Raw genomic sequence first — 12,708 nt, 5'->3', positions numbered from 1 at the left:
CGAAATGACGAGTTAATGGGTGCAGCGCACCAGCATGGCACATGTGTACATGTGTAACTAACCTGCACATTGTGCACATGTACCCTAAAACTTAAAGTATAATAAGAAAAAAGAATGCATTTAAGAAGAATTATAATGATGACAGTAGCGATAGTGATAGTAGTAGCTAACATGTATTGGGTACTTTTTGTCATGCACTATGCGTTATATTATTTAATCTCCACAATGATTCTGACAGATACTCTATTGTTCCCATTTCAAAGATGAAGAGATTGAGAAAAGTTAGGTAATTTGACCAATATCGTGATGCTAGAAAGTGGCAGATTTGAGATGATAAAATTTAAAATATCAACTATTTTCAGAAATATAACATGCCAGACTTAAAAACAAAAAATCCACTCTTGCAAATAATAGTAATGTCATCTCAACTATAATTTGCTATGTGAGATTAACGAAAATTCAACATAGTAGAAGAGTTTACAGATGAGAAACTTAAGTCCTCATAGAGAAAATAGAGAAAAGTATTAAGGTCAAGGTCACTGGTGAGGCTACAAAGCTTTTAAAATATTTGTACAACCACTTAACATAAAATACCTATTTATTGAACACATATTATGTGCCAGGTCTGGTATTAAGCACTCTTTAAATTAGACATCTAATTTTCCCAACTACCCCAAGAGTCATGGCCAAAAGGTGGCAGAGTCAGGATTCAGACCAGAGAAACCAATCTGTCCCCAGAGCCCACGTTCTCAGCCATCGTGTTATGACCCGGGGCATTTATACACCTTCAATCTTCCCAGTTTTCATTTATCAAGCCTTGTTCACTAGGACATTTTTGAGATACCTTTTTCCTACACAGGACATAAAACACTGCAAAAGTTGTTACGCATTTTAGATAAATGTGCATTTCAAGAGACCTAGTCCTCCATGTTAATATTCAATATCTCTCTGATTTATGTCTCAGAGATACTGACTCATTCTTGAATCTCAGGGCTTTGAGATGCAGTATAACCTGTGTGCTTGAGAGGGAAAACCTTTGGATGACCTTTATTTCTCAAAATCTGTCCACCCAAGATAAGTCCGTGTCATGGCCCAAGCACCAATTTACATCCCTTAGCTTCTGCTCTCATAGAAGTCACTGGAATGCACTTCTAAGACAAAGTCTTCTTAGTCTCATAGCTCCCCCTTTTTTTTTAATCTCTCCCAAGGATTCCCTACACTAATTATTCCTATTCTGCCGTTCCATTCAACTCTATTGTCTTTTCTCAGCTGCAATTCTGTTTTGATAATAATCCTGACTAGAGTAAAACTGGCAATGTAATATCTTAGAACGGAAGACTTTTAAGTTTGAGGAAAAGATACATGGAAGTAAACTTATATGCACTAGCAGTACATGTAAGGGGACCCCACAGTTAGGGAAGGATTTGCATATAGATAATCACAATAGGCACACTTTTATCATAACCAGTTTAAAGGAGTTAGCATCTCCATTTTATAGGTATTGGTTTTACAGTGGCAGAAACAACACAAATTGTAGCAATTATAGGTTTCACACAACTGTATTTCAGTTATACTCAAAAATAAGAATGCTTGTCATGAAATTCCACTTGCACTAAATGTTAGCTCCTTCTACTTCACATAAGTATGAAAAATATCTTCAAATACATCAGCATATGCTTAGCTAATCATAAACACCTCAATCGATGTTCACTGCCTTTTTGTGCTAGCCTACTTTTTCCCTTCTGCTATGTGTCTAGTTAGTTAATATAGCTTTCCAATTTACAAGAAAGCGGAAATATTTCAGATCAGGTCATGACATCAAATATCATCTGCAAACAGTAAATATAGTTTTCAAACTCTTACCCAGTGTTAGTGAGACAAGTGAAGTCTGCTTGGCAACACCTCCACTAATCTGGGATTATATCTAAGCAAAGTGGATGCACGCTGGTCCTTTCAAGAAGGTGTCCCAGGGGAAGATCTAAGTAGTAATCACTTGAAGGAACTCAAGAGCACCACTCACGATGTGCTGAAATGCAGAAGGGGACAAAGAAGGAAGACAAGTCTGTTAATGGAGCTTCATGATTACTTTTGCAATATTACTCATACATGTTAAACCTTATGAATAGCAGTCTTAATCTTTTAACTTACAGTTCAAAGGCAGGCTAGCTTAGTCATCAAGAATGTGAACTTTATTTGTCAATTAAAATAAGTAAATAAAAGTACATCAGATTTTTTTTTAAAGAGCATGAGCTCCAAGTCAGATGGATGGAATTCATGTCAAAATTTGGACCCACGCATATTTAAGGGCAAGCTATGCACATGCTCTGCAGAAGACTGTGAAAAAAAGAAATAAGGTATTACTAACAAAATGCTTCTAACAATGCTCAATAAAGAGTAGTTATTTTATCCCTAACTCAGAAAGATAGAGAGAGGGCCCATTTATGGAATACACAATATTAAGCACTGAGTTGGTGTTTTCCAGAAATTATCTCACTTAATCTTCAGATGAGATGTTATCATTTCTGTTTTACAAATTAGGAAACTGATAATCGGGGAATTAGATATTTGCTGAAGTCAGACAACAAGGAAACAGTGGATTTGGAACTTAAGACATGTCTGTCTGATCTTCTGGCCTTTTTCACATTTGAGGAGAATATAGTAAAGTTTAGAGTCAGTTGGCTAATTTTCACAAAACCATCGTTTGTGATACAATAGCATCGCATTATTTCTGTATATCATTTAAGTGCTTTTGTCAGGAGAAATGAAAGAATTAAAATAAAATACATTTCTAGCTAAATAACTAAATAATTGCATATAGGAGGAAATAATAAAGATTAAAGTAAAAATTAATGCTCAGAGAATCAGAAAACAGTAACTCTATAAATAAATACCCTCAGTTTTTAAAAACTCTAACAAAATAAACAAACCATTGGTAACCTTGATCAGAAAACAAAAGACAGAAGGTAAAACTACACAAAATAAGAAATAACATGAAGAATTAGCTATTGAAAAAAGATAAAATGAAATAAGTAGCATAAGTGACTACAGATATCTATGTATACAAGTTTGAAAATTTAGATAAAAGAGACAATTTTCCAGGGAATCACGTATACTAAAATTGACTCTATTAATGGAGAAAGTTTAAAGAGATCAATTTCCATACAAGAAATAGAGAACATTATTAAGGATGAGTATCATAAAAAGCAACCAGGCCCAGATAGTGTCATGGTAAAAATCTACAAAACATTTGAAGATCAAATAATCTCAGTACTCTACAAATTGCTGCAAAATGTTGGAAATGAAAGAGACAATGTTTCCTTTTACTGAGCCAGAATAACGTTGATACGTAAACCTAAAAAACTTTGTTCAAAAGAAAATAAATCTATAGACCTATATTGTCCACGAATATCAATACAAAAGTACTAAAATTTTGGCGAGCATAGTCTTATACATCATATTAAGAAAATAATGAATACAACTGAGTGGGATTTATTATAGAAATTCAAGTTTGGTTCCTACTAGGAAATCTATTATTATCATATGCAATACGATTTTTCCATATATGCTGAAAGGCCTTAATGAAATTCAACATTCACTCATTATAAGAATATTCAGGAAATTGAATGTGATTTTTAACATATTAAAAATATATATTTCTCAATGCTAAAATCAGTATCTTAATTGGACAACACTAGAAGCATTCCTATTCACATCAGGAACAAGGGGAAGATACCAGTTATCTCCATTATTATTTATTATTTTACTGAAAGTGTTAAAAAATGCAATTAGACAAAACAAATCTATAAAAGATATTAGAATTGGTAGAGAAGAGGTAAAAGTATCCCTACTTATAGATGATATGATACCTGAAAAACACTTAAGAATCAATAATAATTAATATTGTTAATTCCCAAATCATAAAACAATTTAGTAAGGCAACAGAATATGAAATTAATATTCATAAATTAAGATATTAACCCTTCATGTACATTGCATTATAAATAAATAACCACAGTGAAGGGGATGGGAAAGAATAGAACTAAGTTAAATAACTTTAAGAAAACAGTGTTTTGATCGCTTACTCCAAGCCCAAAGACAAGGAAAAGTATCCACACATATTGTACTCCGGGTTAAAGGTTTGTTTTTCAGAGTGGTATGAAATTGCGACTGTGAGACTACATTGTGTGTATATGAAGATTAAGCAAATAATTAAATAAATTGATGATACTGAGAGTGAAGTTTCTCAATGTTAAAAAGAGGATACTGCAAGTGAAGTTTCTCAATGTTAAAAAGAGTAGTTACATGGTTTTAGGTCTAACATTTAAGTCTTTAATCCATCTTGAATTGATTTTTGTATAAGATGTAAGGAAGGGATCCAGTTTCAGCTTTCTCCATATGGCTAGCCAGTTTTCCCAGCACCATTTATTAAATAGGGAATCCTTTCCCCATTTCTTGTTTTTCTCAGGTTTGTCAAAGATCAGATGGTTGTAGATATGTGGCATTATTTCTGAGGGCTCTGTTCTGTTCCATTGATCTATATCTCTGTTTTGGTACCAGTACCATGCTGTTTTGGTTACTGTAGCCTTGTAGTATAGTTTGAAGTCAGGTAGCGTGATGCCTCCAGCTTTGTCCTTTTGGCTTAGGATTGACTTGGCGATGCGGGCTCTTTTTTGGTTCCATATGAACTTTAAAGTAGTTTTTTCCAATTCTGTGAAGAAAGTCATTGGTAGCTTGATGGGGATGGCATTGAATCTGTAAATTACCTTGGGAAGGATGGCCATTTTCATGATATTGATTCTTCCTACCCATGAGCATGGGCAAGGACTTCATGTCTAAAACACCAAAAGCAATGGCAACAAAAGCCAAAATTGACAAATGGGATCTAATAAAACTAAAGAGCTTCTGCACAGCAAAGGAAACTACCATCAGAGTGAACAGGCAACCTACAAAATGGGAGAAAATTTTCGCAACCTACTCATCTGACAAAGGGCTAATATCCAGAATCTACAATGAACTCCAACAAATTTACAAGAAAAAAAAAACAACCCCATCAAAAAGTGGGCGAAGGACATGAACAGACACTTCTCAAAAGAAGACATTTATGCAGCCAAAAAACACATGAAAAAATGCTCACCATCACTGGCCATCAGAGAAATGCAAATCAAAACCACAATGAGATACCATCTCACACCAGTTAGAATGGCAATCATTAAAAAGTCAGGAAACAACAGGTGCTGGAGAGGATGTGGAGAAATAGGAACACTTTGACACTGTTGGTGGGACTGTAAACTAGTTCAACCCTTGTGGAAGTCAGTGTGGCGATTCCTCAGGGATCTAGAACTAGAAATTCCATTTGACCCAGCCATCCCATTACTGGGTATATACCCAAAGGACTATAAATCATGCTGCTATAAAGACACATGCACACGTATGTTTATTGCCGCATTATTCACAATAGCAAAGACTTGGAACCAACCCAAATGTCCAACAATGATAGACTGGATTAAGAAAATGTGGCACATATACACCATGGAATACTGTGCAGCCATAAAAAATGATGAGTTCATGTCCTTTGTAGGGACATGGATGAAATTGGAAATCATCATTCTCAGTAAACTATCGCAAGAACAAAAAACCAAACACCACATATTCTCACTCATAGGTGGGAATTGAACAATGAGAACACATGGACACAGGAAGGGGAACATCACACTTCGGGGACTGTTGTGGGTTGGGGGGAGCGGGGAGGGATAGCATTGGGAGATATACCTAATGCTAGATGACGAGTTGGTGGGTGCAGCGCACCAGCATGGCACATGTATACATATGTAACTTACCTGCACATTGGGCACATGTACCATAAAACCTAAAGTATAATAATAATAATAATAATAATCATAATCATAATCATAAAAGAAAAAAAAAAAAAAAGAGGAGTTACAAGTAATGGAAGGGATTTGGCTAGAATGAACCCTGTGATGCTGGACTGGAATCAGGTGCCTCAGGATGAACTCAGGAATGTGTGTGTGTGTGTGTGTATAAACTGACATAAAGTAGAGATGTGTGCACATATGTGGATGTATATGTACACATATTTCCTAGCTCTGTCAGGTGACCTAGAAGCAATGGCAGAAGAGCAATGAGCACATCTAGCACTCAGATTTTGTTTTCCAAATACCTTTCGCTAAGAAAAAGAGCCAAATAACCTTCACAGACAGGTTGATTTTGGGAATGGGTAGATATTAGCGAGATGAGGAAATGGAGCAAGATGAGCCTGCAAGATCTTGTAGTGCTACAGTAAGCATGTGCTCAAAATTTCATGGCATCAGAGTCACCCTGAAGGAGCCCCCAATGGCCAATTCTAGAATGAGAGCAACAAACTAAATCATGATAATAATGAAGTTTATGTCATGGAATAAAATAAAGATCCTTGAGTCCATACCACCAATAAGTAATTGAATTAATAGGTAAGGACAAAATCCTTAGAATGAAATTCAAATTGAAAATACAAAAGGAATGATGGATATAGAAAATAATCATCTCACAAACACAGTGGTAAGAATCATTGATGGAAGCTAAAATTTGTGGGCAAAAGTTTATGAGAAAATAGGACATTGGCATAGTCTCAAACTCTCTCACTGTGAGATCCTTATTAGCTACAAGGGAAAAAATATAAATTTATAGTGGAGAAAACTGACAGACTCCACCTCAGTCAAGTCATCAAAATTAACATCACCAGGAATGAGACGTGTTGACATCATGTAACTCCTGATATGACACACTGGGAAGGTCACAGTGTAGCCTCTTCAGGATTCATGCAAAAATTTTTAAAACCTGAATTTAATCATGAACAATCATCAGACAAACCAGAATTGAAGGACATTCTCCAAAATGACTGGCCAGCACTCTTCAAAATTGTCAAAGTCATAAAAGATTAGGAAAGTCTAAGAAGTACCCCAAATCAAAAGAGAGTAAAGAGACATAACAAGTAAATGCAGTCTGTGATCCTGGATTGGATCTTAATACAGAAAAATGACATTTGTGGCACAAACTCATAGGAACAGAGGGTAGAATGGTGGCTACAAGGATCTGGGGGATAGGAGAAAGGGGAGATGTTAGTCAAAGGGTAAAGGTAAAAGAATAAAAATGAAAAAAACCTACGGTATATTTACAAAATTTACTGTTCTACATCAGCAAAGCAGATCAAACTGTTATTATAAATTATATGACATGGATCATCCCCACAGAGATGATATGGAGGAAGAAAATCAAAATAGAGCATAGTGTGTCATTCCATTTATACGAAATTAAAAAAACTGATAACATGAATTTGTAGTGAAAAAATGTATCCTAATGAGTACTTCTGGGGGTATTAACTAGGACAAGTAACAGAAAGGCCTTTGGGTGGATGATAATACACTGTATCTTTCTATTTGTCAGGCTTACACATGTGTATTAATCCATAACACTCACCAAGCTGTACACTTAAGATCCAGGTACTTTATCATAGGTAGGTTTTAATTAGTGGAAAATTATGAAAAAATATTTATTGAATGTATTCTTTTGTCTCAGTTTTCATAGTTTAAACGTGCCATTTTATCAGACAGAACTTTCTAAAGGATGCAATTAAAATTAAGTATTAACTTCTGAGATTGCACTTCTTCATAAAACAGCAGAAGAGAAACAGAATTGTTTTCTTCTTCAATGCCTTTGCTGAAAATGTATGCTTCAGATATCTGTTTATCACTTTCGATGATGAGAAAAGAAAATATACTGGTTTTTGCTATAAATGCTAATTATTCCACCTGTTCAAAGTGTTTATTTCTTCTTAAAAAATGGAGGGAAATATTAGTTATTGGATACAATAAAGTTCAGCACCCTGAGATATCTTAGCGAAATATTTTTAACATATGTGTACCAAAATTGATTGTTTTTAAAGAAAAAACAAATTTTAAATGAGATATTATATTTTCCTAAACTATCAAATGTCTCTAGCTATATAAAGGTGCTAATGCAAAGCAATGCATTTCAATTTTCCTCAATACTAAAAGTAAATATAATTTTCTCTTAATTGTAAAATTTCCAGAATTTTTCATCTGTAGTAATTCCAAATTAGCCAACATTAATTAATTTGAAATCTCTTAAACAGCTGCCATCCATGAGTTTTTCCCTGCAAGTAGCACTTTTAAGCAAGTAAGTAATATACAGTCCCTTTCCTTGGGCATTTTACATTCTACTGGGGAAGACAGATAATTACAATTTAACTACATCTGTAATTAACATATGAAATGTGAATACTAGTCACACAGGTATTGGTTTCTACCAATAGAATGTGAGATGTTCAAGATCCCTATTAGGGCCTTTAATACATGTCTTGAACGTAGTCAGATGTCAATATAAATTTTTTTTAAGTTACAAAAGGTAATACCTTTAAGGAAAAAAAGATTAAATTATGATCAACATCTTCTGTTAAAAGAAGGCTGAGAAATAAATATACATTCAAATATTTTAAAATAATAAATTAAGTTTGGCAGTGAGAATATGTTCTAGTTATCTAGAAAATTTACTTATTTATGACTCTTCTGTTCACCAATATTGCCAAGTAAAGTCATTTACAGATCTGGGAACAAAGCTGGGGTGCTGCAGTAGGACAATTTGGATTAATCATATTTCCCCTAGAACTTTAATAGAATTTCATAACATACATATATTTTTTGTCCATTATATTGTAGAGGTCTTCTTTTGACTTTTATTCTATTCTATTCATACAATAAAGTTTTCCAGGACCTCGGAATTTAACTCTTTCTTCTGCCATTACCAATTTTTCAAATAGTAGGTTTGATCTAATTACCAAAACATTATTAGAATCTAGGTAGAGGCATGTTATTATTTTACTAGTTAATGCTCTCCAGGAGACTTTGGAATTAATATAGACTACTCTGCAGAAATAATGACCACTGAAATGAGAGCCCCAGCACACACTGAAATAGCCACACTCAAAGAAGATTCATTTCTTTAGGAGTTTAGTAAAAATGGAGAGATTGACTAAAGTAATCTCCAGAAAGCACAAAGATTAAATTGGCTCATAACTGAGGAAATTCTACCTTAGCACTCACCCAGTTCTGCCTTTATGATTCTTTGACACTGATGTAAGCACCACAGAAAGGAATATCAAGGTGGAATTACATAATCCTTTCTTCAACCAATTGTTAGCGTGTTTGCTGTAGATTAAAACACTGCCACAGGCTTCTAGTGGTTGGCAACTCACACTGTGGAAAATGTCACTGGGCTTTGCTGCCTCACTAGCTGTGCTCCACAGAGCAGAAAATTAAGCTCGACATATTTGGAAGAGGAGTTTTCTGGTTTGTAAGAATTTATAAAAATAGCTATACTTATCTATTCTAGGGTCATATTTGTAAGTTATTAGTAGCTCTGAGATAAATAATTTAAATTTTTAGTACATATGCTAAGATCTTAGATTATTCTGACTCGAAATCTAGCTAAGGGTCTCTTAGGTGACTTAATTTCTGTTTCTAATTTAAAAGATACATACACACATGGGACAATAAAATATTTTTGAATCCATGGCACGTGAAAATAGACTGCAAAAAATCAGTATCTAAAACCATGCATTTCTGCTTCAGTTTCTTCTGATTCCTGTCCAACATAGATAAATCTGAATAGCTAGTCAGGTATCAGTTATCAAAGTATGAGTTTCATCATGAATAGCTTAGATTTGTTGTACAAATGTGGTGCTGCAAATTGAATCATTAATCAAAGACATACTAGGCTCAAATTTATTTTATTCTATACGTTTTGTTTGCACTATGCTAAGATTTAAAATTAATAACCTTACTCTAGTAAGAAGCTTGTTTAGGTATATTTCAAACACTCAAATGTGTTTTTTTCTTTCTGTTAAAAGCAACATGTAGTTTTTCCATAAACATCCTACCTCACGGATTGCCTTATCACACTTAATTTACAAATCCGGAATAAAACCATGAGGTGCAACAGAATAAGATCATCATGGAAGAAAAATATTCACAGTACTATTTCTAGAAAAGCTCACATAAACTTTCGAAATGGCACCTGTTTGAATCACTCAGAGGCATTTGCCAACTTTATCAAAACAAGGACACACCTTTCTATCTCCTACCAGTTTTCTTTCTTCCCTTACTTTATTGTCTCATGCAACCTAAAATAGAAGCATCATATCAGGCTTCTAGATTCTGTCTGCAATATGATAGGTCAGTTTCATTATAGATGCTGAGAACTCCAGCCTTCAGAGAAAAATGCTCTCAAATCTCTCCCTCTCCTCAGCACCTTGCCCTTCATATGTTTGTAGGTGGCACTCTCATCAATACTGCTTTCTCTAACCATGGCTTGATAAGGCAACCCTCTGCCTTCTTAATGTCCTATCGATCAAGCTAATGACATTTACTTAGCACCTGCTCAATGAAAGTAACTGTTCTGCTTGTTGTGGGGGATACAGGTATACATAGGACATGAAGTGGCTTTCTGTAAACAAAGATAAATGTCCTCTTTATTTGTTTGTCATATAAAGTAGCCCCTAATGCCTGAATTTCCTTCATCTTCTAGCCGTCAAACAATCTCTCACCCACTTACCCACACTTGATAACTTGTCTTTTCCATAACGTTTCTGTTTGAATTAAGAAAAGCTAACATTTCCCCACCCAAGACAACCACAGTGCAGAATTCTGTACTCACTCTTGCCTTATGCCCTTAAAACACATGCTCACGACCAGTATTTCATGGCAATGTCTCAGTCTTTATGCTTATTTGACTTAATGCTTCTCTACCAATGATTTTCTGTATTACAAAAGCAATCTCCATTACTTTTGTAAATGTGGGAGGAGGAACTGCTTGTAAGTTGTGGAGCACTGAGCACGTTTAAGCACTGGAGCCCTCGGTAAGTATGACAATCATCCACCTGGATTACAGATGGTCCTCACTCCCAAAAAGTCTTCTGGGCAGAATTGCATGGCAAAAGGCTGTAGTCAAGTACAGTTATCATCTGCAAGAAAGCCCGCATTTGGGCAACAATCCTGGCTCAGCAAACTCTTCTGCTTAAAAAGATCCATCGTAAGTCAGGAATTTGTAGCATTTAAAATACAAGCCCTCACACACCAAAGCTTTTCTGTCTTCAACTGTTCACTCTCTGCCTTCAGAACACTTGGCTGCTTATCTCCTGCTTTGTTTTATCTTGTTCTTCCTTTCTCTCTAGATCCCAGGGGATAAACTGGCTCAGTAAAGGCTTCCCACTGAGCACGGGGCAGCGAGTCACAATTCCTTGATGATCACCCACCCCAAGCTGACATGTTTCAAATGACCTGAAGTAGCTACATCTGTTCAGTCAAGTTATTACAAGGACCTTCGAGAGTGAGCCGCATTCTGAGCAAACAACCATAAGACGGGCTCCTTCCCATTCCCAAGAGATTGCAACCTCCGTGTGATTGGCAGTTTTACGGTCTGGCTTTCTCCATCACAGGATAATTTCCTCCTCATTGTAAAAAGCTTTCTGCAGCCTTTTGCTTTTTGGCTCTTTTTTATAATGAGCAAATTTGGCTTAGAGAAAACATTTTCAGACTGAGAAGGAAAAGGATTTTACGTCTTAAAACCGTGAAACTAGTATAAGATATTTAAAATGTTATATTTAAATATATATGATATATAACATACACATGATATATAAACATATAATTTATGTATATATTAATATATGTTTAAATATATATTTTTCTTCCACTCTGTTTTTCAAGGGTTTTCTTAATCCTGAAGTTTAGTGTTGGGCTAATCAGTTATATCCACTTTTAGGCACTTTGAAATCACTGTTGCTCTGAAAAATCAATAGACAAACAAACATAAGAACTCAAATTTATAATGCTTAAGTTGCTGTGAGCTACTGTAAATTTAACCCTAGAAGCTGAGTAGGTTTTGTGGGTAAACGTGTACAACTGAGATGAATAAATAAGACTTTCAGACTGAGGCAAAACGGCAGTGTGAACTGGCTGTTGTTACCGCCATCGACAGGTATGGAGTCTCTGTGACTCGCACATGCTTGCTGCTGTTGGGGCTCGGAAAACGACCCTGAATTATGGCACTTTGGCATGCTCAGTACTTGGAACTGTAGGACACTGAAGGGGCCTCAAAAGCAAAGCCTCTTTCTGGCCTTCTCCTGCCCTTCTTTCTCCTACTCTCCTTTCTCCCACAAGGCAGACCATAGAAACTAGGGTTTCTCTTCCCCAAGGTGAGTCACAGAAACTAGAAGCCCTCTCCTCCAAAGTCAATCATAAAACCTAGAACGATTACTCTAACCTTCCTCCACCTTGCTGTGTGGAAGATGTTCACAGAGAAATCTGACCTATCTCCTTCCAGAAGGTCCCTGCCCAAACCCAGGAGGACGGAATGCCACACAAAGGGACCAGAAGAATCTGGACAGGCCCTAGTTTTATTACCCTTAGATGAATATCTTTTTGTCCGATCACATTTCTACATAGCTGTACATCCTTCATTGAACCTAAGCATAAAAACAGACATTTTCCTTAAGTCTTTGCCTCTTCATTTTCTGAAGGCTCCCATGTCATGCAAACCTTTGATTAAATGAATTTGCAATGCTTTTCTCTTGTTAACCTGCCTTTTGTTATAGGGGTGTCAGCTGTGACCCTCATGATAGGGAGGAAAGGTATC

General features: G+C 35.5%; 1 protein-coding gene across 4 annotated transcripts in view; it reads right to left on the bottom strand.

The window, feature by feature from the left end:
- Window positions 1–12,708, bottom strand: part of DLGAP1 (DLG associated protein 1) — a 972,556-nt gene that overhangs the window by 860,379 nt on the left and 99,469 nt on the right. For all 4 annotated transcript variants that reach the window (XM_054537679.2, XM_054537682.2, XM_054537681.2 and 1 more), the window contains exon 2: window positions 1,864–2,026. The gene's annotated coding sequence lies outside the window, so the exon portion shown is untranslated. The remainder of the gene's footprint in view (window positions 1–1,863; window positions 2,027–12,708) is intronic.

This window comes from Pongo abelii, chromosome 17 (assembly GCF_028885655.2).
Source record: "Pongo abelii isolate AG06213 chromosome 17, NHGRI_mPonAbe1-v2.0_pri, whole genome shotgun sequence".
NCBI classification, from domain to species: Eukaryota; Metazoa; Chordata; class Mammalia; order Primates; family Hominidae; genus Pongo; species Pongo abelii.
The sequence above is the reverse complement of the archived record's forward strand: the minus strand, read 5'-3'. Positions and strand labels throughout refer to the sequence as shown.